We start from the raw sequence: 23,378 nt of genomic DNA, 5'->3' as shown, positions 1-23,378 counted from the left end.
TATACCCTACACTCGATACCCTACACTCTACACTCTATACCCTGCACTCTATACCGTACACTCTACACTCTATACCCTACACTCTATACCATACATTCTATACCGTACACTCTATACCCTACACTAGATACCCTACACTCTACACTCTATACCCTACACTCTATACCATACATTCTATACCGAACACTCTATACCCTACACTCGATACCCTACACTCTACACTCTATACCCTACACTCTATACCATACATTCTATACCGTACACTCTATACCCTACACTCGATACCCTACACTCTACACTCTATACCCTGCACTCTATACCGTACACTCTACACTCTATACCCTACACTCTATACCCTACTCTCTATACCCTACACTTTATACCCTACACTCTATACCGTACACTCTACACTCTATACCCTACACTCTATACCCTACACTCTACACTCTATACCCTACACTCTATACCCTACACTCTACACTCTATATCCTACACTCTACACTCTATACCCTACACTCTATACCCTACAATCTATACCATACACTCTATACCATACACTCTATACCCTACACTCTATACCCTACACTCTATATCATACACTCTATAGCCTACACTCTACACTCTATACCCCACACTCCACACTCTATACCCTACACTCTATAACCTACACTCTATACCATACACTCTATTCCATACACTGTATGCCCTACACACTATACCCTACACTCTACACTCTACAATCTATACCCTACACTCTACACTCTACACCTTACACTCTATACATTACACTCTATGCCCTACACTCTACACTCTATACCCTACACTCTATACTATACACTCTATACCCTACACTCTATACCCTACACTCAATACCCTGCACTCTATACCCTACACTCTACACTCTATACCATACACTCTATACCCTACACTCTACACTCAATACCATACACTCTATACCCTACACTCTATACCCTACACTCTATACCCTACACTCTATACCGTACACTCTACACTCTATACCCTACACTCTATACCATACATTCTATACCGTACACTCTATACCCTACACTCGATACCCTACACTCTACACTCTATACCCTGCACTCTATACCGTACACTCTACACTCTATACCCTACACTCTATACCCTACACTCTATACCCTACACTCTACACTCTATACCCTACACTCTATACCCTACACTCTATACCCTACACTCTATACCCTACACTCTACACTCTATACCCTGCACTCTATACCGTACACTCTACACTCTATACCCTACACTCTATACCCTACACTCTATACCCTACACTTTATACCCTATACCCTACACTCTATAGCCTACACTCTACACTCTATACCCTACACTCTATACCCTACACTCTACACTCTATACCCTACACTCTACACTCTATACCCTACACTCTATACCCTACAATCTATACCATACACTCTATACCATACACTCTATACCCTACACTCTATACCCTACACTCTATATCATACACTCTATAGCCTACACTCTACACTCTATACCCCACACTCTACACTCTATACCCTACACTCTATAACCTACACTCTATACCATACACTCTATTCCAAACACTGTATGCCCTACACACTATACCCTACACTCTACACTCTACTATCTATACCCTACACTCTACACTCTACACCTTACACTCTATACATTACACTCTATGCCCTACACTCTACACTCTATACCCTACACTCTATACTATACACTCTATACCCTACACTCTATACCCTACACTCAATACCCTGCACTCTATACCCTACACTCTACACTCTATACCATACACTCTATACCCTACACTCTACACTCTATACCCTACACTCTACACTCAATACCATACACTCTATACCCTACACTCTATACCCTACACTCTATACTCTATGCCCTACTGTCTATACCCTACAGGCTATTCCCTACACTCTATACCCTACACTCTATACCCTACACTCTACACCCTACACTCTACACCCTACACTCTATACCCTACACTCTATACCCTTCACTCTATACCCTACACTCTACACTCTATACCCTACACTCTATACCCTACACTCTATACCCTACACTCTACACTCTATACCCTACACTCTACACTCAATACCATACACTCTATACCCTACACTCTATACCCTACACTCTATACTCTATGCCCTACTGTCTATACCCTACAGGCTATTCCCTACACTCTATACCCTACACTCTATACCCTACACTCTACACCCTACACTCTACACCCTACACTCTATACCCTACACTCTATACCCTTCACTCTATACCCTACACTCTACACTCTATACCCTACACTCTATACCCTACACTCTATACCCTACACTCTACACTCTATACCCTACACTCTACACTCAATACCACACACTCTATACCCTACACTCTATACTCTATTCCCTACTGTCTATACCCTACAGGCTATACCCTACACTCTATACCCTACACTCTACACTCTATACCCTACACTCTATACCCTACACTCTATACCATACATTCTATACCGTACACTCTATACCCTACACTCGATACCCTACACTCTACACTCTATACCCTGCACTCTATACCGTACACTCTACACTCTATACCCTACACTCTATACCATACATTCTATACCGTACACTCTATACCCTACACTCGATACCCTACACTCTACACTCTATACCCTACACTCTATACCATACATTCTATACCGAACACTCTATACCCTACACTCGATACCCTACACTCTACACTCTATACCCTACACTCTATACCATACATTCTATACCGTACACTCTATACCCTACACTCGATACCCTACACTCTACACTCTATACCCTGCACTCTATACCGTACACTCTACACTCTATACCCTACACTCTATACCCTACACTCTATACCCTACACTTTATACCCTACACTCTATACCGTACACTCTACACTCTATACCCTACACTCAATACCCTACACAGTATACCCTACACTCTATACCCTACACCATACACTCTATACCCTACACTCTACACCATGCACTCTATACCCTATACTCTATACCCTACACTCTACACTCTATACCCTACACTCTATACCCTACAATCTATACCCTACACTCTATACCCTACACTCTATACCCTACACTCTATACCCTACACTCTACACTCCATACCCTACACTCTATACCATACACTCTATACCCTACAATCTATACCCTACACTCTATAACCTATACTCTATACCCTACACTTTATACCCTACACTCTACACCCTACACTCTATACCCTACACTCTATACCCTACACTCTATACCCTACACTTTATACCCTATACTCTACACTCTACACTCTATACCCTACACTTTATTCCATACACTCTATACCATACACTCTATACCCTACACTCTATACCGTACACTCTACACTCTATACCCTATACTCTATACCCTACACTCTACACTCTATACCCTACACTCTATACCCAACACTCTACACTCTATACCCTACACTCTACACTCTATACCCTACACTCTATACCCTACACTCTATACCCTACACTCTACACTCTATACCCTACACTCTATACACTACACTCTATACCCTACACTCTATACCCTACACTCTACACTCTATACCCTGCACTCTATACCGTACACTCTACACTCTATACCCTCCACTCTATACCCTACACTCTATACCCTACACTTTATACCCTCCACTCTATACCCTACACTCTACACTCTATACCCTGCACTCTATACCGTACACTCTACACTCTATACCCTACACTCTATACCCTACACTCTATACCATACACTCTACACTCTATACCCTATACTCTATACCCTACACTCTACACTCTATACCCTACACTCTATACCCAACACTCTACACTCTATACCCTACACTCTACACTCTATACCCTACACTTTATTCCATACACTCTATACCATACACTCTATACCCTACACTCTATACCGTACACTCTACACTCTATACCCTATACTCTATACCCTACACTCTACACTCTATACCCTACACTCTATACCCAACACTCTACACTCTATACCCTACACTCTACACTCTATACCCTACACTCTATACCCTACACTCTATACCCTACACTCTACACTCTATACCCTACACTCTATACACTACACTCTATACCCTACACTCTATACCCTACACTCTACACTCTATACCCTGCACTCTATACCGTACACTCTACACTCTATACCCTCCACTCTATACCCTACACTCTATACCCTACACTTTATACCCTCCACTCTATACCCTACACTCTACACTCTATACCCTGCACTCTATACCGTACACTCTACACTCTATACCCTACACTCTATACCCTACACTCTATACCATACACTCTACACTCTATACAATATACTCTATACCCTACACTCTACACTCTATACCCTACACTCTATACCCAACACTCTACACTCTATACCCTACACTCTACACTCTATACCCTACACTCTATACCCTACACTCTATACCCTACACTCTACACTCTACACCCTACACTCTATACCCTACACTCTATACCCTACACTCTATACCCTACACTCTACACTCTATACCCTACACTCTATACCCTACACTTTATAAAATACACTCTATACCATACTTTCTATACCCTACACTCTATACCGTACACTCTACACTCTATACCCTACACTCTATACCCTACACTCTACACTCTATACCCTACACTCTATATCCTACACTCTACACTCTATACTCTACACTCTACACTCTATACCCTACACTCTATACCCTACAATCTATACCATACACTCTATACCATACACTCTATACCCTACACTCTATACCCTAAACTCTATACCCTACACTCTATACCCTACACTCTACACTCAATGCCATACACTCTATACCCTACACTCTATACCCTACACTCTATACTCTATACCCTACTGTCTATACCATACAGGCTATACCCTACACTCTATACCCTACACTCTATACCCTACACTCTACACCCTACACTCTATACCCTACACTCTATACCCTACACTCTATACCCTGCACTCCATACCCTACACTCTACACTCTATACCCTACACTCTATACCCTACACTCTATACCCTACACTCTACACTCTATACCCTACACTCTATACCAAACACTCTACACCCAACACTCTATACCATACACTCTATACCCTACACTCTACACTCTATACCCTACATTCTATACCCTACACTCTATACACTACACTCTATACCCTACACTCTACACTCTATACCCTACACTCCACACCCTACACTCTATAACCTACACTCTAATCCCTACACTCTACACTCTATACCGTACACTCTATACCCTACACGCTATACCCTACACTCTATACCCTACACTCTACACTCTATACCCTACACTCTACACTCTATACCCTACACTCTATACCCTACACTCTATACCCTACAATCTACACTCTATACCCTATACTCTATACCCTACACTCTACACTCAATACCATACACTCTATACCTTACACTCTATACCCTACACTCTATACCCTACACTCTAAACTCTATACCCTACACTCTGCACTCTATACCCTACACTCTATAACATACCCTCTATACCCTACACTCTATACCCTACACTCTATACCATACACTCTACACTCTATCTCTATACCCTACACTCTATACCATACACTCTACACCCTACACTCTATACCATACACTCTATACCCTACACTCTACACTCTATACCCTACACTCTATACCCTACACTCAATACCCTACACTGTATACCCTACACTCTATACCCTACACTCTATACCCTACACTCTACACCATGCACTCTATACCCTATACTCTATACCCTACACTCTACACTCTATACCCTACACTCTATACCCTACAATCTATACCCTACACTCTATACCCTACACTCTATACCCTACACTCTATACCCTACACTCTACACTCCATACCCTACACTCTATACCATACACTCTATACCCTACAATCTATACCCTACACTCTATAACCTATACTCTATACCCTACACTTTATACCCTACACTCTACACCCTACACTCTATACCCTACACTCTATACCCTACACTCTATACCCTACACTTTATACCCTACACTCTACACTCTACACTCTATACCCTACACTTTATTCCATACACTCTATACCATACACTCTATACCCTACACTCTATACCGTACACTCTACACTCTATACCCTATACTCTATACCCTACACTCTACACTCTATACCCTACACTCTATACCCAACACTCTACACTCTATACCCTACACTCTACACTCTATACCCTACACTCTATACCCTACACTCTATACCCTACACTCTACACTCTATACCCTACACTCTATACCCTACACTCTATACCCTACACTCTATACCCTACACTCTACACTCTATACCCTGCACTCTATACCGTACACTCTACACTCGATACCCTACACTCTATACCCTACACTCTATACCCTACACTTTATACCCTATACCCTACACTCTATACCCTACACTCTACACTCTATACCCTACACTCTATACCCTACACTCTACACTCTATACCCTACACTCTACACTCTATACCCTACACTCTATACCCTACAATCTATACCATACACTCTATACCATACACTCTATACCCTACACTCTATACCCTACACTCTATATCATACACTCTATAGCCTACACTCTACACTCTATACCCCACACTCTACACTCTATACCCTACACTCTATAACCTACACTCTATACCATACACTCTATTCCAAACACTGTATGCCCTACACACTATACCCTACACTCTACACTCTACTATCTATACCCTACACTCTACACTCTACACCTTACACTCTATACATTACACTCTATGCCCTACACTCTACACTCTATACCCTACACTCTATACTATACACTCTATACCCTACACTCTATACCCTACACTCAATACCCTGCACTCTATACCCTACACTCTACACTCTATACCATACACTCTATACCCTACACTCTACACTCTATACCCTACACTCTACACTCAATACCATACACTCTATACCCTACACTCTATACCCTACACTCTATACTCTATGCCCTACTGTCTATACCCTACAGGCTATACCCTACACTCTATACCCTACACTCTATACCCTACACTCTACACCCTACACTCTACACCCTACACTCTATACCCTACACTCTATACCCTTCACTCTATACCCTACACTCTACACTCTATACCCTACACTCTATACCCTACACTCTATACCCTACACTCTACACTCTATACCCTACACTCTACACTCAATACCACACACTCTATACCCTACACTCTATACTCTATTCCCTACTGTCTATACCGTACAGGCTATACCCTACACTCTATACCCTACACTCTACACTCTATACCCTACACTCTATACCCTACACTCTATACCATACATTCTATACCGTACACTCTATACCCTACACTCGATATCCTACACTCTACACTCTATACCCTGCACTCTATACCGTACACTCTACACTCTATACCCTACACTCTATACCATACATTCTATACCGTACACTCTATACCCTACACTAGATACCCTACACTCTACACTCTATACCCTACACTCTATACCATACATTCTATACCGAACACTCTATACCCTACACTCGATACCCTACACTCTACACTCTATACCCTACACTCTATACCATACATTCTATATCGTACACTCTATACCCTACACTCGATACCCTACACTCTACACTCTATACCCTGCACTCTATACCGTACACTCTACACTCTATACCCTACACTCTATACCCTACACTCTATACCCTACACTTTATACCCTACACTCTATACCGTACACTCTACACTCTATACCCTACACTCTATACCCTACACTCTACACTTTATACCCTACACTCTATACCCTACACTCTACACTCTATATCCTACACTCTACACTCTATACCCTACACTCTATACCCTACAATCTATACCATACACTTTATACCATACACTCTATACCCTACACTCTATACCCTACACTCTATATCATACACTCTATAGCCTACACTCTACACTCTATACCCCACACTCCACACTCTATACCCTACACTCTATAACCTACACTCTATACCATACACTCTATTCCATACACTGTATGCCCTACACACTATACCCTACACTCTACACTCTACAATCTATACCCTACACTCTACACTCTACACCTTACACTCTATACATTACACTCTATGCCCTACACTCTACACTCTATACCCTACACTCTATACTATACACTCTATACCCTACACTCTATACCCTACACTCAATACCCTGCACTCTATACCCTACACTCTACACTCTATACCATACACTCTATACCCTACACTCTACACTCAATACCATACACTCTATACCCTACACTCTATACCCTACACTCTATACCCTACACTCTATACCGTACACTCTACACTCTATACCCTACACTCTATACCATACATTCTATACCGTACACTCTATACCCTACACTCGATACCCTACACTCTACACTCTATACCCTGCACTCTATATCGTACACTCTACACTCTATACCCTACACTCTATACCCTACACTCTATACCCTACACTTTATACCATACACTCTATACCGTACACTCTACACTCTATACCCTACACTCTATACCCTACACTCTACACTCTATACCCTACACTCTACACTCTATACCCTACACTCTATACCCTACAATCTATACCATACACTCTATACCATACACTCTATACCCTACACTCTATACCCTACACTCTATATCATACACTCTATAGCCTACACTCTACACTCTATACCCCACACTCTACACTCTATACCCTACACTCTATAACCTACACTCTATACCATACACTCTATTCCATACACTGTATGCCCTACACACTATACCATACACTCTACACTCTACAATCTATACCCTACACTCTACACCTTACACTCTATACATTACACTCTATGCCCTACACTCTACACTCTATACCCTACACTCTATACTATACACTCTATACCCTACACTCTATACCCTACACTCAATACCCTGCACTCTATACCCTACACTCTACACTCTATACCATACACTCTATACCCTGCACTCTACACTCTATACCCTACACTCTACACTCAATACCATACACTCTATACCCTACACTCTATACCCTACACTCTATACTCTATGCCCTACTGTCTATACCCTACAGGCTATACCCTACACTCTATACCCTACACTCTATACCCTACACTCTACACCCTACACTCTACACCCTACACTCTATACCCTACACTCTATACCCTTCACTCTATATCCTACACTCTATACCCTACACTCTATACCCTACACTCTATACCCTACACTCTACACTCTATACCCTACACTCTACACTCAATACCATACACTCTATACCCTACACTCTATACTCTATTCCCTACTGTCTATACCCTACAGGCTATACCCTACACTCTATACCCTACACTCTACACTCTATACCCTACACTCTATACCATACATTCTATACCGTACACTCTATACCCTACACTCGATACCCTACACTATACACTCTATACCTTACACTCTATACCCTATACTCTATACCCTACACTCTACACTCTATACCCTACACTCTACACTCTACACTCTATACCCTACACTATATACCCTACACTCAATACCCTGCACTCTATACACTACACTCTATACCCTGCACTCTATACCCTACACTCTATACCCTACACTCAATACCCTGCACTCTATACCCTACACTCTATACCCTACACTCTACACTCTATACCCTACACTCTATACCCTACACTCTACACTCTATACCCTACACTCTATACTCTACACTCTATACCATACACTCTACACCCTACACTCTATACCCTACACTCTATACCCTACACTCTATACCCTGCACTCTATACCCTACACTCTACACCCTACACTCTATACCCTACACTCTATACCCTACACTCTATACCCTACACTCTACACCCTACACTCTATACCCTACACTCTATACCCTACACTCTATACCCTGCACTCTATACCCTACACTCTACACTCTATACCCTACACTCTATACCCTACACTCTATACCCTACACTATACACTCTATACCCTACACTCTACACCATGCACTCTATACCCTACACTCTACACTCTATACCCTACAATCTATACCCTACACTCTATACCCTACACTCTATACCCTACACTCTATACCCTACGCTCTACCCTCTATACCCTACACTCTATACCCTATACCCTACTGTCTATACCCTACAGGCTATACAATACACTCTATACCCTACACTCTATACCCTACACTCTACACCCTACACTCTATACCCTACACTCTATACCCTACACTCTATACCCTACACTCTACACTCTATACCCTACACTCTATACCCTACACTTTATATCATGCACTCTATACCATACACTCTATACCCTACACTCTATACCGTACACTCTACACTCTATACCCTACACTCTATACCCTACACTCTATACCCTACACTCTACAATCTATAACCTACATTCTATACCCTACAATCTATACCATACACTCTATGCCATACACTCTATACCCTACACTCTATACCCTACACTCTATATCATACACTCTATAGCCTACATTCTACACTCTATACCCTACAATCTACACTCTATACCCTACACTCTACACTCAATACCATACACTCTATACCCTACACTCTATACCCTACACTCTATACCCTACACTCTATATCATACACTCTATAGCCTACACTCTACACTCTATACCCCACACTCTACACTCTATACCCTACACTCTATAACCTACACTCTATACCATACACTCTATTCCAAACACTGTATGCCCTACACACTATACCCTACACTCTACACTCTACTATCTATACCCTACACTCTACACTCTACACCTTACACTCTATACATTACACTCTATGCCCTACACTCTACACTCTATACCCTACACTCTATACTATACACTCTATACCCTACACTCTATACCCTACACTCAATACCCTGCACTCTATACCCTACACTCTACACTCTATACCATACACTCTATACCCTACACTCTACACTCTATACCCTACACTCTACACTCAATACCATACACTCTATACCCTACACTCTATACCCTACACTCTATACTCTATGCCCTACTGTCTATACCCTACAGGCTATACCCTACACTCTATACCCTACACTCTATACCCTACACTCTACACCCTACACTCTACACCCTACACTCTATACCCTACACTCTATACCCTTCACTCTATACCCTACACTCTACACTCTATACCCTACACTCTATACCCTACACTCTATACCCTACACTCTACACTCTATACCCTACACTCTACACTCAATACCACACACTCTATACCCTACACTCTATACTCTATTCCCTACTGTCTATACCGTACAGGCTATACCCTACACTCTATACCCTACACTCTACACTCTATACCCTACACTCTATACCCTACACTCTATACCATACATTCTATACCGTACACTCTATACCCTACACTCGATATCCTACACTCTACACTCTATACCCTGCACTCTATACCGTACACTCTACACTCTATACCCTACACTCTATACCATACATTCTATACCGTACACTCTATACCCTACACTAGATACCCTACACTCTACACTCTATACCCTACACTCTATACCATACATTCTATACCGAACACTCTATACCCTACACTCGATACCCTACACTCTACACTCTATACCCTACACTCTATACCATACATTCTATATCGTACACTCTATACCCTACACTCGATACCCTACACTCTACACTCTATACCCTGCACTCTATACCGTACACTCTACACTCTATACCCTACACTCTATACCCTACACTCTATACCCTACACTTTATACCCTACACTCTATACCGTACACTCTACACTCTATACCCTACACTCTATACCCTACACTCTACACTTTATACCCTACACTCTATACCCTACACTCTACACTCTATATCCTACACTCTACACTCTATACCCTACACTCTATACCCTACAATCTATACCATACACTTTATACCATACACTCTATACCCTACACTCTATACCCTACACTCTATATCATACACTCTATAGCCTACACTCTACACTCTATACCCCACACTCCACACTCTATACCCTACACTCTATAACCTACACTCTATACCATACACTCTATTCCATACACTGTATGCCCTACACACTATACCCTACACTCTACACTCTACAATCTATACCCTACACTCTACACTCTACACCTTACACTCTATACATTACACTCTATGCCCTACACTCTACACTCTATACCCTACACTCTATACTATACACTCTATACCCTACACTCTATACCCTACACTCAATACCCTGCACTCTATACCCTACACTCTACACTCTATACCATACACTCTATACCCTACACTCTACACTCAATACCATACACTCTATACCCTACACTCTATACCCTACACTCTATACCCTACACTCTATACCGTACACTCTACACTCTATACCCTACACTCTATACCATACATTCTATACCGTACACTCTATACCCTACACTCGATACCCTACACTCTACACTCTATACCCTGCACTCTATATCGTACACTCTACACTCTATACCCTACACTCTATACCCTACACTCTATACCCTACACTTTATACCATACACTCTATACCGTACACTCTACACTCTATACCCTACACTCTATACCCTACACTCTACACTCTATACCCTACACTCTACACTCTATACCCTACACTCTATACCCTACAATCTATACCATACACTCTATACCATACACTCTATACCCTACACTCTATACCCTACACTCTATATCATACACTCTATAGCCTACACTCTACACTCTATACCCCACACTCTACACTCTATACCCTACACTCTATAACCTACACTCTATACCATACACTCTATTCCATACACTGTATGCCCTACACACTATACCATACACTCTACACTCTACAATCTATACCCTACACTCTACACCTTACACTCTATACATTACACTCTATGCCCTACACTCTACACTCTATACCCTACACTCTATACTATACACTCTATACCCTACACTCTATACCCTACACTCAATACCCTGCACTCTATACCCTACACTCTACACTCTATACCATACACTCTATACCCTGCACTCTACACTCTATACCCTACACTCTACACTCAATACCATACACTCTATACCCTACACTCTATACCCTACACTCTATACTCTATGCCCTACTGTCTATACCCTACAGGCTATACCCTACACTCTATACCCTACACTCTATACCCTACACTCTACACCCTACACTCTACACCCTACACTCTATACCCTACACTCTATACCCTTCACTCTATACCCTACACTCTATACCCTACACTCTATACCCTACACTCTATACCCTACACTCTACACTCTATACCCTACACTCTACACTCAATACCATACACTCTATACCCTACACTCTATACTCTATTCCCTACTGTCTATACCCTACAGGCTATACCCTACACTCTATACCCTACACTCTACACTCTATACCCTACACTCTATACCATACATTCTATACCGTACACTCTATACCCTACACTCGATACCCTACACTATACACTCTATACCTTACACTCTATACCCTATACTCTATACCCTACACTCTACACTCTATACCCTACACTCTACACTCTACACTCTATACCCTACACTATATACCCTACACTCAATACCCTGCACTCTATACACTACACTCTATACCCTGCACTCTATACCCTACACTCTATACCCTACACTCAATACCCTGCACTCTATACCCTACACTCTATACCCTACACTCTACACTCTATACCCTACACTCTATACCCTACACTCTACACTCTATACCCTACACTCTATACTCTACACTCTATACCATACACTCTACACCCTACACTCTATACCCTACACTCTATACCCTACACTCTATACCCTGCACTCTATACCCTACACTCTACACCCTACACTCTATACCCTACACTCTATACCCTACACTCTATACCCTACACTCTACACCCTACACTCTATACCCTACACTCTATACCCTACACTCTATACCCTGCACTCTATACCCTACACTCTACACTCTATACCCTACACTCTATACCCTACACTCTATACCCTACACTATACACTCTATACCCTACACTCTACACCATGCACTCTATACCCTACACTCTACACTCTATACCCTACAATCTATACCCTACACTCTATACCCTACACTCTATACCCTACACTCTATACCCTACGCTCTACCCTCTATACCCTACACTCTATACCCTATACCCTACTGTCTATACCCTACAGGCTATACAATACACTCTATACCCTACACTCTATACCCTACACTCTACACCCTACACTCTATACCCTACACTCTATACCCTACACTCTATACCCTACACTCTACACTCTATACCCTACACTCTATACCCTACACTTTATATCATGCACTCTATACCATACACTCTATACCCTACACTCTATACCGTACACTCTACACTCTATACCCTACACTCTATACCCTACACTCTATACCCTACACTCTACAATCTATAACCTACATTCTATACCCTACAATCTATACCATACACTCTATGCCATACACTCTATACCCTACACTCTATACCCTACACTCTATATCATACACTCTATAGCCTACATTCTACACTCTATACCCTACAATCTACACTCTATACCCTACACTCTACACTCAATACCATACACTCTATACCCTACACTCTATACCCTACACTCTATACTCTATGCCCTACTGTCTATACCCTACAGGCTATACCCTACACTCTATACCCTACACTCTATACCCTACACTCTACACCCTACACTCTATACCCTACACTCTATACCCTATACTCTATACCCTTCACTCTATACCCTACACTCTACACTCTATACCCTACACTCTATACCCTACACTCTATACCCTACACTCTACACTCTATACCCTACACTCTACACTCAATACCATACACTCTATACCCTACACTCTATACTCTATTCCCTACTGTCTATACCCTACAGGCTATACCCTACACTCTATACCCTACACTCTATACCCTACACTCTACACTCTATACCCTACACTCTATACCATACATTCTATACCGTACACTCTATACCCTACACTCGATACCCTACACTCTACACTCTATACCTTACACTTTATATCCTACACTCTATACACTACACTCTACACTCTATACCCTACACTCTACACTCTACACTCTATATCCTACACTCTATACCCTACACTCAATACCCTGCACTCTATACACTACACTCTACACTCTATACCATACACTCTATACCCTACACTCTACACTCTATACCCTACACTCTACACTCAATACCATACACTCTATACCCTACACTCTATACCCTACACTCTATACTCTATACCCTACCGTCTATACCCTACAGGCTATACCCTACACTCTATACCCTACACTCTATACCCTACACTATATACCCTGCACTCTATACCCTACACTCTACACTCTATACCCTACACTCTATACCCTACACTCTATACCCTACACTCTATACCCTACACTCTACACTCTATACCCTACACTCTATACCATACACTCTACACCCTACACTCTATACAATACACTCTATACCCTACACTCTACACTCTATACCCTACACTCTATACCCTACACTCTATACCCTACACTCTGTACCCTACACTCTACAATCTATACCCTACAATCTATACCCTACACTCTACACCTTACACTCTATAGCCTACACTCTATACCCTACACTCTACACTCAATACCATACACTCTATACCCTACACTCTATACCCTACACTATATACTCTATACCCTACTGTCTATACCCTACAGGCTATATCCTACACTCTATACCCTACACTCTATACCCTACACTCTATACCCTACACTCTACACCCTACATTCTATACCCTAAACTCTATACCCTACACTCTATACCCTGCACTCTATACCCTACACTCTACACTCTATACCCTACACTCTATACCCTACACTCTACACTCTATACCCTACACTCTATACCATACACTCTACACCCTACACTCTATACCATACACTCTATACCCTACACTCTACACTCTATACCCTACACTCTATACCCTACACTCTATACCCTACACTCTATACACTACACTCTACACTCTATACCCTACACTCTACACCCTACACTCTATACCCTACACTCTATACCCTACACTCTATACCCTGCACTCTATACCCTACACTCTACACTCTATACCCTACACTCTATACCCTACACTCTACACCCTACACTCTATACCCTACACTCTATACCCTACACTCTATACCCTGCACTCTATACCCTACACTCTACACTCTATACCATACACTCTATACCCTACACTCTATACCCTACACTCTATACCCTACACTATACACTCTATACCCTACACTCTACACCATGCACTCTGTACCCTATACTCTATACCCTACACTCTACACTCTATACCCTACAATCTATACCCTACACTCTATACCCTACACTCTATACTCTACACTCTATACCCTACACTATACACTCTATACCCTACACTCTACACCATGCACTCTATACCCTATACTCTATACCCTACACTCTATACTCTATACCCTACTGTCTATACCCTACAGGCTATACCCTACACTCTATACCCTACACTCTATACCCCACACTCTACACCCTACACTCTATACCCTACCCTCTAAACCCTACAGTTTATACCCTACACTCTATACCCTACACTCTATACCCTACGCTTTATACCATACACTCTATACCATACACTTTATACCCTACACTCTATACCGTACACTCTACACTTTATACCCTACACTCTATACCCTACACTCTACACTCTATACCCTACACTCTATACCCTACACTCTACACTCTATACCCTACACTCTATACCCTACAATCTATACCATACACTCTATACCATACACTCTATACCCTACACTCTATACCCTACACTCTATATCATACACTGTATAGCCTACATTCTACTCTATACCCAACACTCTATACCCTACACTCTATACCCTACACTCTATACCTTACACTCTATACCCTACACTCTACACCCTACACTCTATACCCTACACTCTACACTCTATACCCTACACTCTACACTCTATACCCTACACTCTATACCCTACACTCTACACTCTATACCCTACACTCAATACCATACACTCTATACCCTACACTACATACCCTACACTCTACACTCTACAATCTATACCCTACACTCTACACTCTATACCTTACACTCTATACCCTACACTCTATACCCTACACTCTACACTCTATACCCTACACTCTACACTCTATACCCTACACTCTATACCCTACACTCAATACCCTGCACTCTATACCCTACACTCTACACTCGATACCATACACTCTATACCCTACACTCTACACTCTATACCCTACACTCTACACTCAATACCATACACTCTATACCCTACACTCTATACCCTACACTCTATACTCTATACCCTACTGTCTATACCCTACAGGCTATACCCTACACTCTATACCCTACACTCTACACCCTACACTCTATACCCTACACTCTATACCCTGCACTCTATACCCTACACTCTACACTCTATACCCTACACTCTATACCCTACACTCTATACCCTACACTCTATACCCTACACTTTACACTCTATACCCTACACTCTATACCATACACTCTACACCCTACACTCTATACGATACACTCTATACCCTACACTCTACACTCTATACCCTACACTCTATACCCTACACTCTATACCCTACACTCTACACCCTACACTCTATACCCTACACTCTAATCCCTACACTCTACACTCTATACCCTACACTCTACACTCTATACCCTATACTCTATACCCTACACTCTACACTCTATACCCTACACTCTATACCCTACACTCTATACCCTACACTCTACACCCTACACTCTATACCCTACACTCTAATCCCTACACACTACACTCTATACCCTACACTCTATACCCTACACTCTATACCCTACACTCTACACTCTATACCCTACACTCTACACCCTACACTCTACACTCTATACCCTAAACTCTATACCCTACAATCTACACTCTATACCCTACACTCTATACCCTACACTCTACACTCAATACCATACACTATATACCTTACACTCTATACACTACACTCTATACCCTGCACTCTAAACTCTATACCCTACACTCTGCACTCCATACCCTACGCTCTATAACATACCCTCTATACCCTACACTCTATACCCTACACTCTATACCATACACTCTACACTCTATCTCTATACCCTACACTCTATACAATACACTCTACACCCTACACTCTATACCATACACTCTATACCCTACACTCTACACTCTATGCCCTACACTCTATACCCTACACTCAATACCCTACACTCTATACCCTACACTATACACTCTATACCCTACACTCTACACCATGCACTCTATACCCTACACTCTACACTCTATACCCTACAATCTATACCCTACACTCTATACCATACACTCTATACCCTACACTCTATACCCTACACTCTATACCCTACACTCTATACCCTACACTCTACACTCTATACCCTACAGGCTATACCCTACACTCTATACCCTACACTCTATACCCTACACTCTACACCCTACACTCTATACCCTACACTCTATACCCTACACTCTACACCCTACACTCTATACCATACACTCTATACCCTACACTCTACACTCTATACCCTACACTCTACACTCAATTCCATACACTCTATACCCTACACTCTATACCCTACACTCTATACTCTATGCCCTACTGTCTATACCCTACAGGCTATACCCTACACTCTATACCCTACACTCTATACCCTACACTCTACACCCTACACTCTACACCCTACACTCTATACCCTACACTCTATACCCTTCACTCTATACCCTACACTCTACACTCTATACCCTACACTCTATACCCTACACTCTATACCCTACACTCTACACTCTATACCCTACACTAAACACTCAATACCACACACTCTATACCCTACACTCTATACTCTATTCCCTACTGTGTATACCGTACAGGCTATACCCTACACTCTATACCCTACACTCTACACTCTATACCCTACACTCTATACCCTACACTCTATACCATACATTCTATACCGTACACTCTATACCCTACACTCGATACCCTACACTCTACACTCTATACCCTGCACTCTATACCGTACACTCTACACTCTATACCCTACACTCTATACCATACATTCTATACCGTACACTCTATACCCTACACTAGATACCCTACACTCTACACTCTATACCCTACACTCTATACCATACATTCTATACCGAACACTCTATACCCTACACTCGATACCCTACACTCTACACTCTATACCCTACACTCTATACCATACATTCTATATCGTACACTCTATACCCTACACTCGATACCCTACACTCTACACTCTATACCCTGCACTCTATACCGTACACTCTACACTCTATACCCTACACTCTATACCCTACACTCTATACCCTACACTTTATACCCTACACTCTATACCGTACACTCTACACTCTATACCCTACACTCTATACCCTACACTCTACACTTTATACCCTACACTCTATACCCTACACTCTACACTCTATATCCTACACTCTACACTCTATACCCTACACTCTATACCCTACAATCTATACCATACACTCTATACCATACACTCTATACCCTACACTCTATACCCTACACTCTATATCATACACTCTATAGCCTACACTCTACACTCTATACCCCACACTCCACACTCTATACCCTACACTCTATAACCTACACTCTATACCATACACTCTATTCCATACACTGTATGCCCTACACACTATACCCTACACTCTACACTCTACAATCTATACCCTACACTCTACACTCTACACCTTACACTCTATACATTACACTCTATGCCCTACACTCTACACTCTATACCCTACACTCTATACTATACACTCTATACCCTACACTCTATACCCTACACTCAATACCCTGCACTCTATACCCTACACTCTACACTCTATACCATACACTCTATACCCTACACTCTACACTCAATACCATACACTCTATACCCTACACTCTATACCCTACACTCTATACCCTACACTCTATACCGTACACTCTACACTCTATACCCTACACTCTATACCATACATTCTATACCGTACACTCTATACCCTACACTCGATACCCTACACTCTACACTCTATACCCTGCACTCTATACCGTACACTCTACACTCTATACCCTACACTCTATACCCTACACTTTATACCCTACACTTTATACCATACACTCTATACCGTACACTCTACACTCTATACCCTACACTCTATACCCTACACTCTACACTCTATACCCTACACTCTATACCCTACACTCTACACTCTATACCCTACACTCTACACTCTATACCCTACACTCTATACCCTACAATCTATACCATACACTCTATCCCATACACTCTATATCATACACTCTATAGCCTACACTCTACACTCTATACCCCACACTCTACACTCTATACCCTACACTCTATAACCTACACTCTATACCATACACTCTATTCCATACACTGTATGCCCTACACACTATACCATACACTCTACACTCTACAATCTATACCCTACACTCTACACCTTACACTCTATACATTACACTCTATGCCCTACACTCTACACTCTATACCCTACACTCTATACTATACACTCTATACCCTACACTCTATACCCTACACTCAATACCCTGCACTCTATACCCTACACTCTACACTCTATACCATACACTCTATACCCTGCACTCTACACTCTATACCCTACACTCTACACTCAATACCATACACTCTATACCCTACACTCTATACCCTACACTCTATACTCTATGCCCTACTGTCTATACCCTACAGGCTATACCCTACACTCTATACCCTACACTCTATACCCTACACTCTACACCCTACACTCTACACCCTACACTCTATACCCTACACTCTATACCCTTCACTCTATACCCTACACTCTATACCCTACACTCTATACCCTACACTCTATACCCTACACTCTACACTCTATACCCTACACTCTACACTCAATACCATACACTCTATACCCTACACTCTATACTCTATTCCCTACTGTCTATACCCTACAGGCTATACCCTACACTCTATACCCTACACTCTACACTCTATACCCTACACTCTATACCATACATTCTATACCGTACACTCTATACCCTACACTCGATACCCTACACTATACACTCTATACCTTACACTCTATACCCTATACTCTATACCCTACACTCTACACTCTATACCCTACACTCTACACTCTACACTCTATACCCTACACTATATACCCTACACTCAATACCCTGCACTCTATACACTACACTCTATACCCTGCACTCTATACCCTACACTCTATACCCTACACTCAATACCCTGCACTCTATACTCTACACTCTATACCCTACACTCTACACTCTATACCCTACACTCTATACCCTACACTCTACACTCTATACCCTACACTCTATACTCTACACTCTATACCATACACTCTACACCCTACACTCTATACCCTACACTCTATACCCTACACTCTATACCCTGCACTCTATACCCTACACTCTACACCCTACACTCTATACCCTACACTCTATACCCTACACTCTATACCCTACACTCTACACCCTACACTCTATACCCTACACTCTATACCCTACACTCTATACCCTGCACTCTATACCCTACACTCTACACTCTATACCCTACACTCTATACCCTACACTCTATACCCTACACTATACACTCTATACCCTACACTCTACACCATGCACTCTATACCCTACACTCTACACTCTATACCCTACAATCTATACCCTACACTCTATACCCTACACTCTATACCCTACACTCTATACCCTACGCTCTACCCTCTATACCCTACACTCTATACCCTATACCCTACTGTCTATACCCTACAGGCTATACAATACACTCTATACCCTACACTCTATACCCTACACTCTACACCCTACACTCTATACCCTACACTCTATACCCTACACTCTATACCCTACACTCTACACTCTATACCCTACACTCTATACCCTACACTTTATATCATGCACTCTATACCATACACTCTATACCCTACACTCTATACCGTACACTCTACACTCTATACCCTACACTCTATACCCTACACTCTATACCCTACACTCTACAATCTATAACCTACATTCTATACCCTACAATCTATACCATACACTCTATGCCATAGACTCTATAACCTACACTCTATACCCTACACTCTATATCATACACTCTATAGCCTACATTCTACACTCTATACCCTACAATCTACACTCTATACCCTACACTCTACACTCAATACCATACACTCTATACCCTACACTCTATACCCTACACTCTATACTCTATGCCCTACTGTCTATACCCTACAGGCTATACCCTACACTCTATACCCTACACTCTATACCCTACACTCTACACCCTACACTCTATACCCTACACTCTATACCCTATACTCTATACCCTTCACTCTATACCCTACACTCTACACTCTATACCCTACACTCTATACCCTACACTCTATACCCTACACTCTACACTCTATACCCTACACTCTACACTCAATACCATACACTCTATACCCTACACTCTATACTCTATTCCCTACTGTCTATACCCTACAGGCTATACCCTACACTCTATACCCTACACTCTATACCCTACACTCTACACTCTATACCCTACACTCTATACCATACATTCTATACCGTACACTCTATACCCTACACTCGATACCCTACACTCTACACTCTATACCTTACACTTTATATCCTACACTCTATACACTACACTCTACACTCTATACCCTACACTCTACACTCTACACTCTATATCCTACACTCTATACCCTACACTCAATACCCTGCACTCTATACACTACACTCTACACTCTATACCATACACTCTATACCCTACACTCTACACTCTATACCCTACACTCTACACTCAATACCATA

The sequence above is a fragment of the Ranitomeya imitator genome, chromosome 5 (assembly GCF_032444005.1).
Source record: "Ranitomeya imitator isolate aRanImi1 chromosome 5, aRanImi1.pri, whole genome shotgun sequence".
In the NCBI taxonomy this organism is placed as follows: Eukaryota; Metazoa; Chordata; class Amphibia; order Anura; family Dendrobatidae; genus Ranitomeya; species Ranitomeya imitator.
Note: the sequence above shows the minus strand (reverse complement) of the source record.